We start from the raw sequence: 19,945 nt of genomic DNA on the forward strand, positions 1-19,945 counted from the left end.
AAACATTTCAGTTCCTCTCTTTCTTCTCCTTCTAGTATCCCCATTATGTGCGTATTACAGTTGTCCCACAGCTCTTGTATATTCTGTTCTGGTTTTTTAATTGCTTTTTTCTCTTGGCATTTCAGTTTAGGAAGTTTCTATTGACACATCTTCAAGCTCACTGATTGTTTCCTCAGTGTTGTTTGGTCTAATGATGAGCCCATGGAAAGCATTCTTTATTTGTATTAGTGTTTTTGATTTCTAGTGTTTTGCTTTGATTCTTTCTTCCAGCCCCATAGCATATTAATCACAGTTATCTTAAATTCTTAGTTTGATAATTCCAAAATCTCTGCCATATTTGAGTTTGGTTGTGATGCTTGCTTTGCTTTTCAGAATGTAATTTTTCTTGCTTTTTAGCATGCAGTGTAATTTTTTGTTGGAAACTGTACATGATTTGTTGGGTAATAGGAACTCAGGTAAATAGATCTTTAGTGTGAGGTTTTATAACTATCTGGCTAGGAGTTAGGCTCTGTTTAATGTTTGCTAGGTGTTTGTATTGTTTGTAGGCATCAGAGGCTTCATTTTCCTCTAGTTTCCTTGTTTTTGTCTTCCCTGTTGCTTTGGGTTTCCTTAGAAACTCCTTAAATAGAGTCTGTGTCTTGCAGCTCTCTGGGTTGTAATCTACTGTTATATTGCAGCCTTGTTGATGGGGTAATAAGGTAATGGGGCAGGGAAGTGTTCTGTAGTCCTGATTAAATACCAGTTGTTGTAGTGGACCAGACTCCCTGGGCTCTGAGCTTCAGAAGCGTTTAGTCATTTTTCCCATTCCCCTTACTTCAGTCAGGAAGGCTAGCTGGAACTGGAGTTGTCTAATTGCCCGTTCTCTAGGTCAAATAAGGCTCTGATAAAATAGTTTCCCTTGAAGGCAGTCTTTGCTAAAGAGAACAGCTTGTTCTGGCATGTCTCAAAATGGTTACTTTTCCTCTCCCAGTGCCCAAACCTGGAAGGGAGTTTTTTCCCCATGATTACATGGTGGAGGTCCTGAAGGTAAAACTCATGAATATGTGGAGGCTTCTCTAGGACTCGGCCCCTGAGAGTCTTAAAGCTCTAGCTAGTTTACACTCAGCCTCCACCAATTCATCAGTTATCTCTAAAGTATTCCTTCTAGCTGGTATCTTCAGAGGCTCCTGCTCCTGGTCAGCTCAGATTTTCTGTATTCACTTGTCTCTTCAGTTTTCCTGGAGGCATTTTGCACTGTGAGCTCAGTTTTCTGATGAATCTAAGAAGAGTTTTGCTTTCCAATTTGTTCACCTTTTTTTCTTACTGTGAAGATGGGAAGGACAAATTCCAAGCTTTTTCATATCGGAGCTGAAACTAGAGGTCCTCTTGTTTATGTTTTAATGAGAGTTTTATTGATTCTCATACCATAATTCACATTTACTCTTAAAAGCAAACAGTTGGGTAGTTTTTAGTATATTCACAGAATTGTGCAGCCTTGCCACTGTTTAATTTTAGAACATTTTCAGCCCTTGAAAAAGAAATCCTGTACTCATTAGCAGTCATTCCTCCCAATTGTAGGCAACCACTTACCTGTTTTGTTTCAGTGGATTTGCCTGTACTGGACATTTTATTTTTTATTTATTTTCTTTTTTTGTGAGGAAGATCAGCCCTGTGCTAACATCTGCCAATCCTCCTCTTTTTTTGCTGAGGAAGACTGGCCCTGGGCTAACATCTGTGCCTATCTTCCTCCACTTTATATGGGACACCGCCACAGCATGGCTTGCCAAGCGGTGCATCGGTGCGTGCCCAGGATCCGAACCAGTGAACCCTGGGCCGCCGCAGTGGAGCATGCGCACTTAACCGCTTGTGCCACCGGGCCAGCCCCTGGACATTTTATATAAATGTAATCATACTACACGTGACCTTTTGTTTCTGACTTATCTTGGCATAATGTTTTCAAGGTTCATTCATGCCGTAGAATTTATCAGTACTCCATTCCTTTTTGTCGCAAATAATATTCCTTATAAGGATATATCACATTTTATTTGTCCATTTATCATAAGGTAGAAACACTTTTTGGCTGTTAATGAATAATGCTGTTAGGAACATTTTACGTTTTTGTGTGGATATGTTTTCATTTCTCCTGGATAGATACCTAGGAGTTGAATTGCTGGGTCATAAGGAAACTATGGTTACCGTTTCAAGGAACTGCTAGACTGTTTCCAAAGTGGCTGCACTATTTTACGTTGCCACCAACTATGAAAATTCTAAATTTTCCACATCCTTGCCAACATGTCGTCTTGATTCTAGCCATCCTAATGTGGGTGTGAAGTGAGATCTCAGTGGTTTTGATTTGCATTTCCCTTATAACTGATGATGATGAGCATCTTTTCATGTGCTTATTGGCCATTTGTGTACGTTCTTTGGAGAAATGTCTGTTCAAGTCCTTTGCCCATTTTTTAGTTGGGTTTTTTTAATTGAGTTATTTATATATTCTTGATAGAAATCCTCTATCAGCAATATGATTTCCATATATTTTCTCCTATTCTGTGGGTTGTCTTTTAATTTTCTTGACAATATCCTTCAAAGCACAAAAGTTTTAAATTTTTATGAAGTCTAATTTATCTTTATCTTTTTTTTTTTGTGAGGAAGACCAGCCCTGAGCCAACATCCGATGCCAATCCTCCTCTTTTTTGCTGAGGAAGATTGGCCCGGGGCTAGCATCTGTACCCGTCTTCCTCTACTTTATATGGGATGCCACCACAGCATGGCTTGACAAGAAGTGCGTTGGTGCAAGCCCAGGATCCGAACCTGTGAACCCCGGGCTGCCGAAGTGGAGCGCACACACTTAACCACTGCACCACGGGGCCAGCCCCTGCTTTTTCTTTTTTTGTTTCTGTTTTTGGTGCCATATCTAAGAAACCATTGCTTAAATCAAGGTCATGAAGATTTATTCCAATATTTTTATCTAAGAGTTTATAGTTTTAGCTCTTCCTCTTAGTTCTCTAATCCATTTTTGAGTTAATTTTTGTGTGTAGTGTGAGGTATTAATCCACCTTCGTGCTTTTGCATAGATATATCCAGTTGTCCCAGCACCATTTGTTGAAAAGACTATTTCCCTCCTTTGAATTTTGTCCCCTTGTCAAAATCAATTGACCAAAAACATAAGGGTTAATTTCCAGACTCTCAATTCTTTTGCATTAATATATGTCTGTTCTTAAGCCAGTAATACACTCTCTTTTAAAGAGTGTGTTTTTAAGAGAGTTTTAAAATTGGGAAGTGTGAGTCCTCCAGTTTTGTTCTTCTTTTTCAAGATTATTTTGGCTCTCCTGGGCCCCATTGCATTTCCTGTGAATTTCCGGATCAATTTATCAATTTCTGCAGAAGAGCAAGTGAGACTTTGGATAGGGATAGCCTTGAATCTCTAGATTAATCAGGGAAGTATTGCCATCTTAACAGTATTAACAATATTAATTCTTCAATCCACGAACACTGTTGTCTTTCCATTTAGATGTCCTCTAATTTCTTTCAACAATGTTTTGTAGTTTTTAGTGTTCAAGGCTTGCACTTTTTTTGTTAAATTTATTTCTAGATATTTTATTCTTTTTGATTCTGTTGTAAATGGAATTGTTTTCTTAGATTCGTTTTCAAATTGTTCATTGCTAGGTGTAGAAATAAAACTGATTTTTGCAATATTGAACTTGTATCCTGCAATCTTGCTAATTTTAAGTTTTTTTGGTAAAGATTTCTTTAGGATTTTTTATATACAAAATTATGTTGTATGTGAAGAGAATGTTTGCTCTTTCCTTTCCAATCTAGATGCCTTTTCTTCTTCTTGCCTTATATCCCAGGCTAGAACCTCCAGTGCTATGTTGAATAGAAGTGGTGAAAGAGGATATGCTTTTCTTGTTAATGATTTTAAGGAGAAAATGTTCAGTCTTTTACCATTAAGTATGATGTTAGCTGTGATTTTTTTCATAGATGCTGCTTATCAGGTTAGGAGGTTCCCTTTTTTCCCTATTTTGTTGAGTGTCATTATCAAGAAGGGGTGTTGGGGGGCCGGGCCGGTGGTTCAAGCGGTTGGGTGTGCGCGCTCCGCTGAGGCAGCCCGGGGTTCGCCGGTTCAAATCCCGGGTGCGCACCGACGCACTGCTTGTCAGGCCATGCTGTGGTGGCGTCCTGTATAAAGTGGAGGAAGATGGGCATGGATGTTAGCCCATGGCCAGTCTTCCTCGGCAAGAAGAGGAGGATTGGCAGATGTTAGCTCAGGGCTAGTCTTCCACACACACACAAAAAAAGGGGGTGATGGATTTTGTCTAATTCTTTTTTTTATGTCTGTTGAGATGATCATGTGGCTTTTATCCTTTATTCTATTAATGTGGTATGTTAACAATGATTTTGTTTCTAAACCAACCTTGTATTCCTGGAATAAATTCTCCTTGGTCATGATGTGTAATCCATTTTGCATGTTGTGGGATTTGGTTTGCTAGTAATTTCTTGAGGATTTGTGTGTCTGTATTCATAAAAGATAGTTTTCTGTCGTTTTCTTGTGATGTCTTCATTTGATTTTGCACAGGGTAACAGTGGTGTTGTAGAATTAGTTAGGAAGTGTTCCTAACATTTTGGGAAGAGTCTGGTAAGGATTAGTGATAATTTTTCTTTATATATTTTGTAGAATTCACCAGTGAAGCTATCTGGGCATGGGCTTTTCTTTGTGCGAGGTTTTAAGATTGCTATTCAGTTTTGATAGTTTATGACTTTATAGGAATTTGTCCATTTTAAGTAGGTTATGTAATTTGTTGCTATGTAGTTGTTCATAGATTTTTTTTATAATCCTTTTTAGTTTGATAGTAATACCCCTTCTTTCATTTCTGATTTTTAGTAATTTGAGTCTTTCTTTTTTTCTTGGTTAGTAGAACCAACTTTTGGGTTCATTGATTCTGTTGTTTTTCTGGTCTCTATTTCATTTATTTCTGCTCTAATCTTTATTATTTTCTTCCTGTTGCTTGCTTTGGGTTTATTAGTTTGTTCTTCTTTTTCTAGTTTCTCAAGGAAGAAAGTTGAATTATTCATTGGAGATCTGTGTGTGTGTGTGTGTGTGTGTGTGTGTGAGAGAGAGGAAGATTAGCCCTGAGCTAACACTTGTTGCCAATCCTCCTTTTTTGCTGAGAAAGATTGGCCTTGGGCTAACATCTATGCCCATCTTCCTCTACTTGATGTGGGATGCATGCCATAGCATGGCTTGATGAGCGGTGTGTGTGTCGGTGATCCGAACCTTCGAACCCCGGGCCGCCAGAGTCAGAGCAAGTGAACTTAACCACTATGCCACCAGGCTGGCCCTGAGATCTTTCTTTTTTTTTTTTTTTTGTGAGGAGATCAGCCCTGAGCTAACATCCGCCAATCCTCCTCTTTTTTTTTTTTTTTTTTTGCTGAGGAAGACGGCCCTGGGCTAACATCGGTGCCCATCTTCCTCCACTTTATATGGGACGCCGCCACAGCATGGCTTACCAAGCAGTGCGTCGGTGCGCGCCCGGGATCCGAACCAGCGAACCCCGGGCCGCCGCAGCGGAGCGCGCGCACCCAACCGCTTGCGCCACCGGGCCGGCCCCTGAGATCTTTCTTTTTAAATATATGCAGTTGCAGCTATAAATATCCCTCTACGTACTACTTTAGCTGTATCCCGTAAGTTGTGGTGTGTTGTGTTTTCATTCTCGTTTACTTCTAAGTATTTTCTAATTTCTCTGGTGATTCCTTTGTTGTATTGGTTTTTTAGGAATATGTTGTTTAGTTTCCATATATTTGTGTTCATTCCAAATTTCCTGTTTGTGATTTCTAATTTAATTCCCTTATGGTTGGAGAAGATACCGTGTATGCTTTCAGTTCTTTCAGATTTTTTGAGGCTTGTTTTATGGCCTAATATATATCCTGGAGAATCTTCTATGTGCCTTGAGAAGCATGTGTATTCTGCTGTGGTTGGTGGAAAGTTCTATAGATGTCTGTCAGTTCTGGTTGGTTTACAGTTGTGTTCAAGTTTTGTATTTCCTTGTTGATCTTCTGTATAGTTGTATCCATTATTGATGTCTCCAGCCATTATTGTGAATTGTGTATTTCTTTCTTTAATTCTGTGAGTTTTAGCTTTAAATATTTGCAGGCTCTGTTGTTAGGTTCGTATTTGTGTGCAATTTTTATGTCTGGATGTATTGACCATTTTATCAAGATAAAATGTTTTGTTCCTAGTAATAACTTTTGTCTTAAAGTCTGTTTTGTCTATTTTAGTATAGCTATTTCAGATCTCACTTGGTTACTGTTTGCATGGTATTTCTTTTTCCTTCCTTTTACTTTCAACCTATATGTGTGTTTGAATCTAAAATGTCTCCTGTAGACAACGTATTACTGGATCTTCTTGCAAAAAAAAAAATCTGTTCTGTGAATCTCTGCCTTTTGATTGGATGATTTTATCTATTTGCATTTATTGAAATTACTGATAGGGTAGGACTTAAGTCTGCTGTTTTGATATTTATTATTTATATGACTTATGTCTGTTTCTCTGTTCTTCCATTGTTGCTTTCTTTTGTGTGAAGTAGATCTTTTCTAGTGTATCTTTTAATTTCATTGTGGTTTCATTTCTGTAATTTTTTTATTGATGTTTTAATAGTTTATAACATTGTGAAATTTTGGGTTGTACGTTTTTGTTTGTCCATCACCATATATATGTCTCCCTTTACCCCTTGTGCCCAGTCCCCACCCCTATTGCCCCTGGTAACCACAATACAGTTTTCTCTGTCCATGTGTTGGTTTATATTCCACATATGAGTGAGATGATACAGTGTTTGTCTTTCTCTTTCTGGCTTACTTCACTTAACATAATACCCTCCAGGCCCATCCATGTTGTTGCAAATGGGACGATTTTTGTCTTTTTTATGGCTGAGTAGTATTCCATTGTATATATACCACACCATCTTGATCCAATCGTCAGTCGAGGGACACTTAGGTTGCTTCCACTTCTTGGCTATAGTGAATAATGCTGCAATGAACATAGGAGTGCATAATCCTCTTTGGATTGTTAATTTCAGGTTCATTGGCTAGATTCCCAGTAGTGGGATGGCTGGCTCATATGGCATCTCTATTTTTAATTCTTTGAGGAATCTCCATACCATTTTCCATAGAGGCTGCACCAGTTTGCATTCCCACCAGCTATGTATGAGAGTTCCTGTTTCTCCACATCCTCTCCAACATTTGTTGTTTTTTATCTTGGTGATTATAGCCATTCTAACGGGTGTGAGGTGATATCTTAGTGTTGTTTTGATTTGCATTTCTCTGATGATGAGTGATGTGGAACATCTTTTCATGTGCCTATTGGCCATCTGTATATCTTCTTTGGAGAAGTGTCTGTTCATTTCCTCTGCCCATTTTTCGATCGGGTTGTTTGTTTTATTGTTGTTCAGTTGTGTGAGTTCTTTATATATTATGGAGATCAACCCCTTGTCAGATATATGTTTTGCGAATATTCTCTCCCAACTGGTGGGTTGTCTGTTCATCTTGATTCTGGTTTTGTTTGTTTTGTAGAAGATCTTTAATCTGATAAAGTCCCACTTGTTTATTTTTTCTTTAGTTTCCCTAATCTGGGTAGGCATATCATCCGAAAAGATTCCTTTATGACCAGTGTCAAATAGTGTGTTGCCTATATTTTCTTCTATGAGATTTATAGTTTCAGGTCTCACCTTCAGGTCTTTGATCCATTTTGAGTTAATTTTTGTGAATGGCAATAGCAGATGGTCCACTTTCATTCTTTTGCATGTGGCTATCCAGTTTTCCCAACACCATTTATTGAAGAGACTTTCCTTTCTCCACTGTATGTTATTAGCTGATCATGGTGTATGATCTTTTTAATGTATTGCTGTATTCGGTTTGCCAATATTTTGTTGAGGATTTTTGCATCTATGTTCATCAGCGATATTGGCCTGTAATTTTCCTTCGTTGTATTGTCTTTGTCTGGCTTTGGTATCAGGGTGATGTTAGCCTCGTAGAATGATTTAGGAAGTGTTCCATCTTCCTCTATTTTTTGGAATAGTTTGAGAAGGATGGGTATTAAATCTTCTTTGAATGTTTGGTAAAATTCACTGGAGAAGCCATCTAGTCCTGGACTTTTATTTTTTGGGAGGTTTTTGATTACTATTTCAATCTTTTTACTTGTGGTTGGTCTATTCAGATTCTCCATTTCTTCTTGGTTCAGTTTTGGGAGGTTGTATGAGTCTAAGAATTTATCCATTTCTTCTAGATTGTCCAATTTGTTGGCATATAATTTCTCATAGTATTCTCTTATAATTCTCTATATTTCCGTGGTACCCATTGTAATTTCTCCTCTTTCATTTCTAATTTTTTTTACTTGAGCCTTTTCTCTTTTTTTCTTAGTAAGCCTGGCTAAGGGTTTGTTGATTTTGTTTATCTTCTCAAAGAACCAACTCTTTGTTTCATTAATCCTTTCTACTGTTTTTTTGGTCTCAATTTCATTTATTTCTGCTCTGATTTTTATTATTTCTCTCTTTCTGCTGACTTTGGGCTTTGTTTGTTCTTCTTTTTCTAGTTCTGTTAGGTGTAATTTAAGGTTGCATATTTGGGCTTTTTCTTGTTTGTTAAGGTGGGCTTGTATCACTATGAGTTTCCCTCTCAGGACCGCTTTTGCTGCATCCCATATGGTTTGGTATGGCATATTTTCATTTTCGTTTGTTTCCAGATAGTTTTTGATTTCTCCTTTAATTTCATCAATGATCCATTGGTTGTTCAGTAGCATGTTGTTTAATCTCCACATTTTTGTCACTTTCCCAGTTTTTTTTTTTTTTTTTTGTGGTTGATATCCAGTTTCATAGCATTATGGTCTGAAAAAGATGCTGGTTATGATTTCAATCTTCTTAAATTTATTGAGGCTTGCTTTGTTTCCCAACATATGGTCTATCCTTGAGAGTGTTCCATGAGCACTTGAGAAGAATGTGTAGTCAGCTGTTTTTGGATGGAGTGCTCTGTATATGTTTACTAGGTCCATCTCATCCAGTTTTTCATGGAAGTCCACTATGTCTTTATTAACTTTTTGTCTGGATGATCTATCCATTGATGTAAGTGGGGTATTAAGATCCCCTACTATTATTGTGTTGTTGTTAAGGTCTCCTTTTAGGTTTGTTAATAGTTGCTTTATGTACATTGGTGCTTCTATGTTGGGTGTATATATATTTATAAGTGATATGTCTTCTTGGTGGAGTGACTCTTTTATCATTATATATTTCCCTTCTTTGTCTCTCTTAACCTGTTTTACCTTGAAGTCTGCTTTGTCTGATATGAGTATGGCAACACCTGCTTTCTTTTGTTTGCTGTTAGCTTGGAGTATTGTCTTCCATCCTTTCACTCTGAGCCTGTGCTTGTCTTTAGAGCTGAGATGTGTTTCCTGGAGGCAGCATATTGTTGAGTCTTGCTTTTTAATCCATGCTGCCGCTCTGTATCTTTTGATTGGAGAGTTCAGTCCGTTTACATTTAGGGTGATTAGTGATATATGAGGGCTTAATGTTGCTGTTTTGTCACTTATTTTCCTGTTCTTTTGCATTTCCTTTGTTTCTTGTCCCATTTGTTTCAGACTGCCAATTCAGTTTGGTGGTTCTGTCTTATGGCTCTTCTAGTTTTCTCTTTGTTTGTCCTATGTGATTTTGTTTTGATTATTTGTGTAGTGGTTACCTTGAGGTTTGTATAAAAAATCTTCTGTATGAGATAATCCATTATCTGATGCCCTCCTATTTCCTTATACTAAGTCAATTCAATCACTTTCCTCTTCCCCTTCTAAGTTGTTCTTGTTATACCTTATTCTATCTTGTGTTGTGGGTGTGTGTTTACAGTGATGAGGTTAAATTTATTTTTGGTGAATTCCTTCCTTTGATCTTTGATTTTGGTATTTAAGTGGTTGCTAACCTATTCCGGTAAAGATCTACTATTTTTCTGAATTTGTCTCCCTATTTTTCTCCTTGCTCCAAGCCTTGTGTTCCCCTTCTCTTCTTTTTTTCAGGCCTGAGGGCCTTCTTGATTATTTCTTGTAGTGGAGGGTCTCGTGGCCATGAACTCCCTTAGCTTTTGTTTATCTGGGAAAGTTACGATTTCTCCATCATATTTGAAGGATATTTTTGCTGGATAGAGTATTCTTGGCTGAAAGTTTTTGTCTTTCAGTATTTTGAATATATCATTCCAGTCTCTTCTAGCCTGTAAAGTTTCTGTTGAGAAATCCACTGAGAGCCTGATAGGAGTTCCTCTGTACATTATTTTTTGTTTTTATCTAGCTGCCCTTAATATTGTTTCTTTGTCATTGACTTTGGCCAGCCTTACCACTACATGTCGTGGAGTGGGCCTTTGCCTGTTGACGTATTTAGTTGATCTGTTGGCTTTGCTTACTGGTATTTCCTGCTCCTTCCTCAGATTTGGGACATTCTCAGCTATTATTTCCTTGAATAGGCTCTCTGTTCCTCTTTCCCTCTCTTCTCCCTCAGGAATACCTATAATTCTTATGTTACATTTCCTAATAGACTCAGATATTTCTCAGAGACTTTCTTAATTTCTTTTAGTCTTAATTCTCTCTCCTCTTCCATCTGGAGCATATCTGTATTCCTATCCTCTAAAATGCTAATTCTTCTCCATATTGTCAGCTCTGTTCTTTAAAGATACCAGATTCTCCTTTATCTCCTCCATTGTGTTCTTCATCTCCATCAGTACTGATCGGTTTTTCTTTATGATTTCAATCTCTTTTGTGAAGAAACTCCTAATCTCATTGAATTGTTTGTCTGTGTTGTCTTGTATTTCATTGAGTGTTTTATGATAGCTATTTTGAGATCTCTGTCGTTTAGGTTATGGATTTCTGTGTCTTCAGGGTTGGTTTCTGGGTGCTTGTCATTTTCCTTCTGGTCTGGTAATTTCATGTACCTTTGCATTATGGTTCCTGTATTGGCTTTGTTTTTCCTCATCCTGGAAATATCTGGTTGCAATTTCCACCTGTTGTCACTGTGTGGGGGTAAAGGGCTGTGTAATCTGAGCCCCCTGCGCTCTGCTGCGGCTGTTCACTGCGATCTGCCAGCTGCTTGGTCTGGTCTGGTCGGCCGAGCTGCAGTGTCCGGCTTGCGGGGAGGTGGGGGGGGGGCTCTCTCTTTTGCCCTCTGGGTCCTTTGCTTGCGGGGCTTCTCGCTCGCCCCTCGTTATCTGCTCTCCTGGAATGCTCAGATGTTGATGGTACCCTGTAGTGGTCCGAGTCCTCTGTGTGGGAATTTCCCACTGGCTGAGAGAGCCCGAAGAGCTACGGGTTTCCCCGAAGAGGGCCACCCCTCTCCCCGCTCTGGGATCGCTGATCTGATGGGGAGGGAGAGGAGTTCTCCTCACCTCTCCCCACTTCCTCCTGGGGCCCAGCACGGTCCACTCTCAGATGTGCCACGGTGTGGATCTTTCCGACCTTGCTTTTCACTGTCTAGCATTCTGTTGTTGGTCTGTGACTGTTCCTTCTGTTGTATCTTATGGGGGGAAGAGTTTACGGGAAAGCTCACTCCACCATGACGCTGACGTCACTCCTCATTTCTGTAATTTTTGAGTTATTTTCGTAGTAGTTGCTCTGGAGGATTACTCAGATAATGTCTTAAAAATAATGTAATTTGGGTTAACACCAACTTAATTTCTAATAGTATGTTAAACTTTGCTCCATAACTCCATTTTCTCTCCTGTGTTTGCTACTATTGTTGTAAAATTCTATCTTTGTACAATTTAAGCCCAGAGAGTTACAATTATTGCTTTATGTCTTTTAAATTAGAAGAAGAGTTACAAACAAAAATACATTTATACTGTCTTTTATGTTTACCTGTGTTAAGTTATCTTTACTGATGTTCTTTATTTCTTTGTGTGGACTTGAGTTACTATCGAAGTTCCTTTCTTTCCGCCTTACTATTTCTTACAGTGCAAGTCTGCTATTGACTAATTCTCTGTTTTTGTTTATTTGGGAATGTCTTAATTTCTTCATTTTTGAAGTATAGTTTTGTTGGATAGAGGATTCTTGGTTTACAGTTTTTCCTTTCAACACTTGCAGTATGTCATCCCACTGCATCTGGCTTGCACCGTTTCTGATGGGAAGTCTGTTGTTAATCTAATTGGGTTAAATAGCCTTAACTATATAAAGCAATAATAGTAACTCTCTTGTGGGGTTACTGACATAAAGAAGTAAAACACGACAACGGTGGCAAAAACTGGGAAGAGGTAAACAGGTTTTTAAAAGTTGTGTGTTGCATTGTCAGCATGTGATAAATATACTAATGCAATCAAGAATGTAATATATTAAAGATGCATTTTTTAAAAATTTATATGGTATTCATTAATACAATACCAAAATGTATAGCAAAAAGCTAACAAAAGTCATAAAATTCAAAACTACAAAGACCACAGAAAAGGATGAAAGGAGAGAACAGATGAGACACATAACAAGATAGACTTAAACCTGTCTAGAATAGGAATTAAACTAAACTAGTCCTCTTAGTCTCTTATTTGATATTTGGTACAACCATTATTTACTTAACAATATTAATAAATGTATAATTTGAAATTATTTGTATTGATATACTGATGTGAGAAATTTTCATTGTCCATTTCCCTTTCTAAACACATACTAGCACAATAGTAAATTTTCTGTCCATGTACTTAAACAAATCTTGCCACTCCCTCACTGCTGTTGAATTTGAGCATGTTTTTATATGTCGTGCAACACCTCAGACATCTACCACCTATCTTGGTTCCCTGTGTGTTATGAGCCACACCCATCCACATCTGGTGTTACACATTTTCCCATCAGATAACTCCTTCCACCACTGCACAATAACTCACAAGCCGCTGTGCTTACATCACCCACTTCCCCAAGTAAACTTGAGGTCTTTGAAGGGTAAAGTGCCATATTTATTGTAGTATTTATGTATTTCTTAACAATTTAACATGTATAAAACCATTTTTATTGAACTTTAGGGGTTTTTATTGGGTTCTTTTGTGTTACTGACGAAGTTTGTGAGTGCTGTGCTCTTAACCCCATTTTTCCCATAAGCCTGTGGTTTTTATTGCATGATTTTCTATGGTGTGGTGATTTCAACTCAAATGTCATGATATAGCAGAACTGACTATAATTGCTTTATCTCGTATATATCCATTCCTCTGTCCATCCATTGATCCATCTTATTTTTTGATGCATTTAAAAATAAGTAGACTTCACTCCTAATCACTATAGCATGCATATCATTAAGTAGAATTTGATCTTTGTTCACTGCTTGTTTTTTTTTATGGTGGGTAAAATTTACATGCTGTGAAATGCACAAATCTTAAATGTATCATTTGATGAGTTTCGCATATGCATACACCTGTGATGTGCAGACTCCTCTCAAAATATAGAACTATACCATCATCCTCAGAAATGTTCCCTCTCGCTCTTTCCCAGTCAGGCCCTGTCCTCACCCTTTTCAGAGGTGACTACTGTTTTCATTTTGCCTGTTCCAAAACTTCTTATAAAAGGAATCATATGGCATATACTCTTGTTGTAAGACTTCCTTGATTCACTGTAACATTTTTTAGATCATCTGTGTTGTGTATATTAGTAATTCATTTTCCTTTTTATTTCTGAGTAGAATATACCACAATTTGTGTATCCATTCATTTCGTGATAGATACCCAGGCTGTTGCAGGTTTTTCCCTGTTGTGAAGAAAGCTCCTAAGAACATATTTGTACAAGTCTTTAGGTGCACATATGCCTTCATTTCTCTTATGAGTGGAATTACTGGGTCTTGGGGTAGGTACATGTTCAGTCTTAGGAGAAACTGCCAGCCGTTGTTCCAAAGAAGTTGTACTATTTTGCATTGCCATCAACTGTGTATGAAGGGTCTTATTCTGCCATATCCTTGGCAACACTGGTGTTGTCAGTCTTTTAAATTTTAACCATTCTTCTGGGTGTGTAGTGGTATCTCAGTGTGGTTTGAATTTGCATTTCCCTGATGACTAATAGTTGTAGCAGTTTCATGTGCTTCTTGGTTCTTTGCAGTATCTTATTTTGTGAAGTGTCTAACCAGATCTTTTGTCTATTTAAAAAAATTTGATTGTCTTATGTCTTCTGAGCTGAAGTTTTTGATTTTGGTGAAGTATAATTTATGAGTTTATTATTTTATGCTTCTTGCTTTCTGTGTCCTAATAAATCTTTGCCTTATCCTCAAATCATTAAGGTATTTTTATGTATTTTCTTTTAGAAGCTTTATAGTTTTAACCTGTATATTTAGGACTATGGTCCGTCTTCAGTGGAGTTTTGTGTATTGTGTGAGGTAGAGATCAATGTTCACTTTTTCCGATATGGATATCAGTTTTTTCACTGTTTATTAGAAGAACTTTCCTTACCCTTTTGGATTGTTTCGGCACCTTTGTAAAATATTAAATGACTGTATTAGCCTGGATATCTTTTTGTGCTCTTTCTTAATCCATTCCATTGATCTATTTGTTGATCCTTTTGCCAGTACCATACTGTCTTGATTACTCAGTTTTATGGTAAGTCTTGAGGTCTGATTGTGTATGTCCTACAACTATATTCTTTTTCAAGCTTTCTTTGGATATTTTAGATCCTGTGCATTTCTATATGTTCAAATCAGCTTGTCAGTTTTTACAGAAACCTCCTAGTGTGAGTTGATTTGGATTACGTCAACTCTAAACATCAATTTGAAGAGAGTTGCAGCCTTAATAATATTGTGTTTTCCAATCCATAAATATGATATATATCTCCATTTATTTAGATCTTCTTTAATCCGCTCAGCAATGTTTGGTAATTTTTAGTAGAGAAGTTTTGCATGTCTTTGATTCAGTTCTTACATGTTTTATGTTTTCTGGTGCTATTATAGATGTAATTGTTTTTTAAATTTTATTTTCCTGGTGTTTGTTGCCAGTATATTGAAATACAATAGATTTTTGTACAGTAACCTTGTATCCTGCAACCTTGTTAAATTCAGTGATTAATTCTACTGATTATTTTATAGATTCCTTAGGATTTTCTTTTATAAACAGTCATGTCATCTACAAATAAAGTCAGTTTTATTTCTTCCTTTTTATTATTTATGCCTTTTATTTCTGTTTCTTGCCTTTTTAAAATGCTTGGGATTTGCAGTACAATGTTGAGTAAAAATGGTGTGAGGTGGCATTCTTGCCTTGTTCTTGGTCTTAGGAGAGTAGCATTCAGTATTTCGCTATTAAGTATGCTAGCTGTAGGTTTTTTGAAAATGTAGGTTGAGGAAGTTCCCTTGTATTCCTAGTTTGCTAACAGTTTTTATTGTGAATGAGTGTTGAATTTTGTCAAATGTTTTTTCTGTAACTATTTAGGGGTCATATGGGTTTTCTCATTTGCTAAAATACGTTGATTGGTGTTTGAATGTTAAACCAGTGTGGCATTCCTGAAGTAAACATTGCCTGGTCTTGATATATTATCATTTTGATATATTACTATTGGCTTTTTAGCCTTTTTACCTATTGGCTTTTTAACTACATGTCTTTGCAGTTTTTTATTGGTTACTCTAGAGATTTTAATATATGTCCCTGTTTTTATAATCTGCTGAGAATTAATGTACCATTTCACGTAAAATGTAGAAACTTGCAATCATATAGGTCCATTCCCCCTCCTCCTGTCCTTCTTGCTGTAGTTGTCATATGTATTACATCTACATCTTATCAACTACACAGTACATGTTAGTTTTGCTTTAAAGAGTCATACAAGTTTTAAGAAAATTAAGAGTGAAAACAGTCTTTTACTATGTACCCATGTGTGTGCCATTCCCAGTGTTCTTCATTCCTTCCTGAAAATCCAAGTATCTATCTCATATATCATTTCCTTTGATCTGAAAATGTTTTTATTTCACTTTCATTCTTGAAGGATATTTCCCTGGTTATAACACTCTGTGTTGGCATGGGTCCCCCTCACCGCTTTCTGCACCTGAAAATACTTTGTACCACTGTCTTCTGGCCTTCATATTTTCTTGTGAGAAGTCAGTGAATATTCAGTTTAGTGTTCCTAAGAAAGTAATATGTCAGTTTTTTTCTGGCTGCTTCAAGTATTTTCTCTTTATTCTTCGTTTCCAGCCATTGGACTGTGATTTGTGCCTAGGTATGCATTTCTTTGTATTTAGCCTGCAAACGTTTGCCATGCTCTTGAATCTCTGAATTTTTTTCTTTTACTAAATGTGGAGATTTTTTTCTCATTTTTTTCCCCCCATTCTCTCTTTTTATCCTTGTAGGAGCTCTGGTTACCTGTATGTTAGACCTTTTGATACTGCCCCAGGGAACTCTCTCTTTATTCCCTCAATAGTTTTTCTCTCTGTTCTTCAGATTGGTTCTGCCTTCATGGTTTATTTACTCATTTTGCCATTTCCAGTGTACCATTAGTACACTGGAATAAATATTATTACATCAGTAAATATTTATTTCAGATGATTTTTCAGCTCCAGGATATCCATTTGGTCTTTTTTTTATTGTTTTTTGTTGAAATTTCCTATCATTTCATTCAATACAAGCATATTTCCCTTTACATCCTTGAGCATTGTAACAACAGCTGCTTTAAATTCTTTATCTGCTAATTCCAACCACTTCATCATCTCAGGGTCAATCTCTTTTTTCTCTTGAATGTGGATCATGTTTTCCTGTCTCTTTATATGTCAAGTAATTTTGAATTGTATTCTAGCATATTGCATATGGATTATAGATTTTTAAAACTCTGAATATTACTTTTTTACAATCAGTAGTTAATTTTAGTGATATGTTTCATCATTTTATGTGCTGGTTATTGTTTCTTTGTCCCAGGCATTTCTTCTATTCTGTGTTCACTTGTCTTCCTACTAAAGTATGTCCTCAAATAGTTCTTTCGTGAGGGTCTGTAGATAGTGAAGTGTTAGCTTTTTAGTGTCTTAAAATATCTTACTTTGCCCTCAGTCCTGAAAGATGCTTTACCTGGCAATTAAGTTCTAGGCTGACAGTTCTTTACCCTCAGTACTTTGAATATAACGTGCCACTGTTTACTGTCATTAGCTGTTGCTGGGGAGAAGTCTGCTGTTAGTCTGTCATTCCTTCAGAAGTAATCTGCCTTTTCTCTTTGGAAGCTTCTAGGATTATGTCTATTATTGATATTCTACTGTGTGCCTATGGATGAACTTATTTTTGTCTTCCACAGTATGTATGTGGTGTGCGCTTTCAATTCAACAACGTATTTTTCAATTGTGGAAAATTACTAGCTAAGTTATCTCAGTAAATACTGGTGCTCCACTGTATGTTTTAGTGATAGTGACTCCTTTTTTCTTTTATATATCCTAAATGTACTTAAAAAATTTTTTTTTGTCATACTGCCCATTGATTGATGTTACCTAGAATGCATTCGTGTTCCAGTTGTGTATTTTGTTGGCCTTATCTATTTTTTGGTATATTTTAGAATTTTGTTTTTGCAGCCTCATTTTGATTGGGAAGTTCAAAATTTTTCCTCATTTTGTTCATCTGTCTTTTTCTATCCTTATTTTCTCTTTATTACAGTTTGTACCTGCTTTTAATTCCTGGGCCTCCATTCCTTGTTCTTTCTTCAAGGTGATATTGGGAGGACTGCAGATTCAGTCCTTGATCTGTTCAACAGCCTCCTAGTTAAGAGGCTACTATGTTCTCTCTGCCCTTAACTAGGCCACAATGTCAAATAAGCTTTAGCCAAGGCAACAGGTGGTATCAGTATTTTCTTATCCTCCTTTTAGGAGGGGAAGCCTATTCTAGTCTTTGGCTTTAAGCAAGTGAGCGTGGCTAATGCTCCTTTTGTGGAGCATTTTTAGTCTTTGTTTCCTCAGAAGGGGAAACTTCTAAGCCATTTATGAGTGCTCATAGACCCAGAGCTTTGCAGGCCCATAGCTGTATCCCTGCTCACAGCTTTGTTTTTCTTCTCTTTAAAGATTGTCTTGTCCCTTATTATGTTTTTTTTTTAATACTTACTTTTTTAAAATAAATACTTTAATAAGTACTAATAAATACAGTACTTTTAAAAAATAAGTACTTAATAAATACAAATATTTTTTTAATAAATACTAACAAATAATTTTAATAAATACTTATGTATTTAATAAATATGTAAATAATATGTTGTATTTGCAACAAAGGAGCTGAATCAAAATACAAATTTAATGAGTCTTAACTAGACATCTACATAGTTTCTTTTTTTTTTTTTTTAATTTTTATTTATTTATTTTTCCCCCAAAGCCCCAGTAGATAGTTTTACGTCATAGCTGCACATCCTTCTAGTTGCTGCATGTGGGACGCGGCCTCAGCATGGCCGGAGAAGCAGTGCGTTGGTGCGTGCCCGGGATCTGAACCCGGGCCACCAGTAGCGGAGCGCAAGCGCTTAACCGCTAAGCCACGGGGCCAGCCCTACATATTGTTTCTTAATGTTTTATCACAATTGTCTCACTTGACACATGCTGTTATTAGGAATGTTGCTCTTGTGAATTCAGGTAACTATTAGTTTTAATATTTAATAGGACAAACACTAAGTTATTCTTCTTTTTAAAAATTTCATCTTTTCTTGATAAATTCTGTTTTTACATCTGAGCTTTAAAATCAGATTTTCAAGTTTCAAAAATTCATCTGGAATCTAATCTTAAATCTCATTACATGTATATATTAATTTTAGAAAGATTGCCATTTTTATGCTGTCAAGTTATCCAGATGCATAGTATACCCATTTATTTACTGCTTTTAATATATTGTTTTTGAGCCTTACTTTAGATCTTTATTCCAGTTTTATGGTTTCTGTACTTATTTTGACTGGTATATTTACACACACCATTTCTTTCTTTAGCTGGTTATTAACTAGAAGAGAAATTAAAATGTTTTTCTTATATCTAGTCACTTAAAATACCTAATTCTAAAAGCTTTTAGTGTATTCTGTAGTTTTCTATGTATATAATCATAGTGATTACTAATAATTTTATAGCTTCTGATATTTATACTGGTTATTTGGTGTTCTTATTTTATTATCTAAAACCTTCAAAATGGTGTTTAACAGTTGTAGTGATCTTCATGTTCCTGATTTTAATGGAAATGGTTTCAGTGTTTCACTATTGAATATCTTGCTTGCTGTATTAGATTTGGAAAAAAGTGTGTCATATTTAAGTAGTTTCCTTTTATTCTTATTTTACTTGAGTTTTTATTAGGAATGGTAGTTGAAATTTGTCAAATGCCTTTTTAAATCTTGATACAATTACAGTTAATTAGCCTTTTAACAAACTGGATTCAGTATGCTCTTTTATTTAGTTTTTCTTTTTGCATCAATACTTATAAGTGTATTGCTTTATACTTTTCCCTTTTTTGAACTGTCTTTATCAGGTTTTATTACTATTTTATAAGCTTTTAACAATGAATTGCATACCTTAATAATTACCTTTTCCTCTTGCATTTTTTTTGTGGAGGTAATTTTGTTCTTCTAGTTTCGTAAATTAATAAGAGTCTCATGTTTAGGTGGATTTTGTCAATTTGCCAAAACACTTTTGGAAAACCGATATATAGATGCCCTACTTTTTAGTGTAATTTTATTAAGTATTTCAGATGTTGTTTTCTGAATTTGATATTTTTTCCAAATATATATCCATGTCCTCTTTTTTTTTTTTTTTTTGTGGTCTGGATTTTTCCTTTTGGAAGCACATTTGTTTCTTATTTAATGTTTCTTTTTTCTTCCACAAATCCCTCTATACTTTTTGTTAGAAGTCTTAATCCTAAATTTTTATGTTTAGATAAGTTGGAAAGATTTTTATAGTTGTCAGTAGAGTGCATAATTATTACTAATACTTTGAGTATGTTTATGAATGATTACTGTAGGAATTTACTGTGAATCTGGGTTTTATTGTTGCTTCATATTGCCCTTTTTGCTATCTAATGAATT

At 36.2% G+C, this 19,945-nt stretch overlaps 1 protein-coding gene across 2 annotated transcripts in view; it reads left to right on the plus strand.

Annotated features, from left to right (window-relative positions):
• The window catches only part of RANBP9 (RAN binding protein 9), a 97,379-nt gene that overhangs the window by 37,422 nt on the left and 40,012 nt on the right, over positions 1-19,945 (plus strand). The gene's annotated exons all lie outside the window — the stretch shown is intronic.

The sequence above is a fragment of the Diceros bicornis genome, chromosome 14, assembly GCF_020826845.1.
Source record: "Diceros bicornis minor isolate mBicDic1 chromosome 14, mDicBic1.mat.cur, whole genome shotgun sequence".
NCBI lineage: Eukaryota > Metazoa > Chordata > Mammalia > Perissodactyla > Rhinocerotidae > Diceros > Diceros bicornis.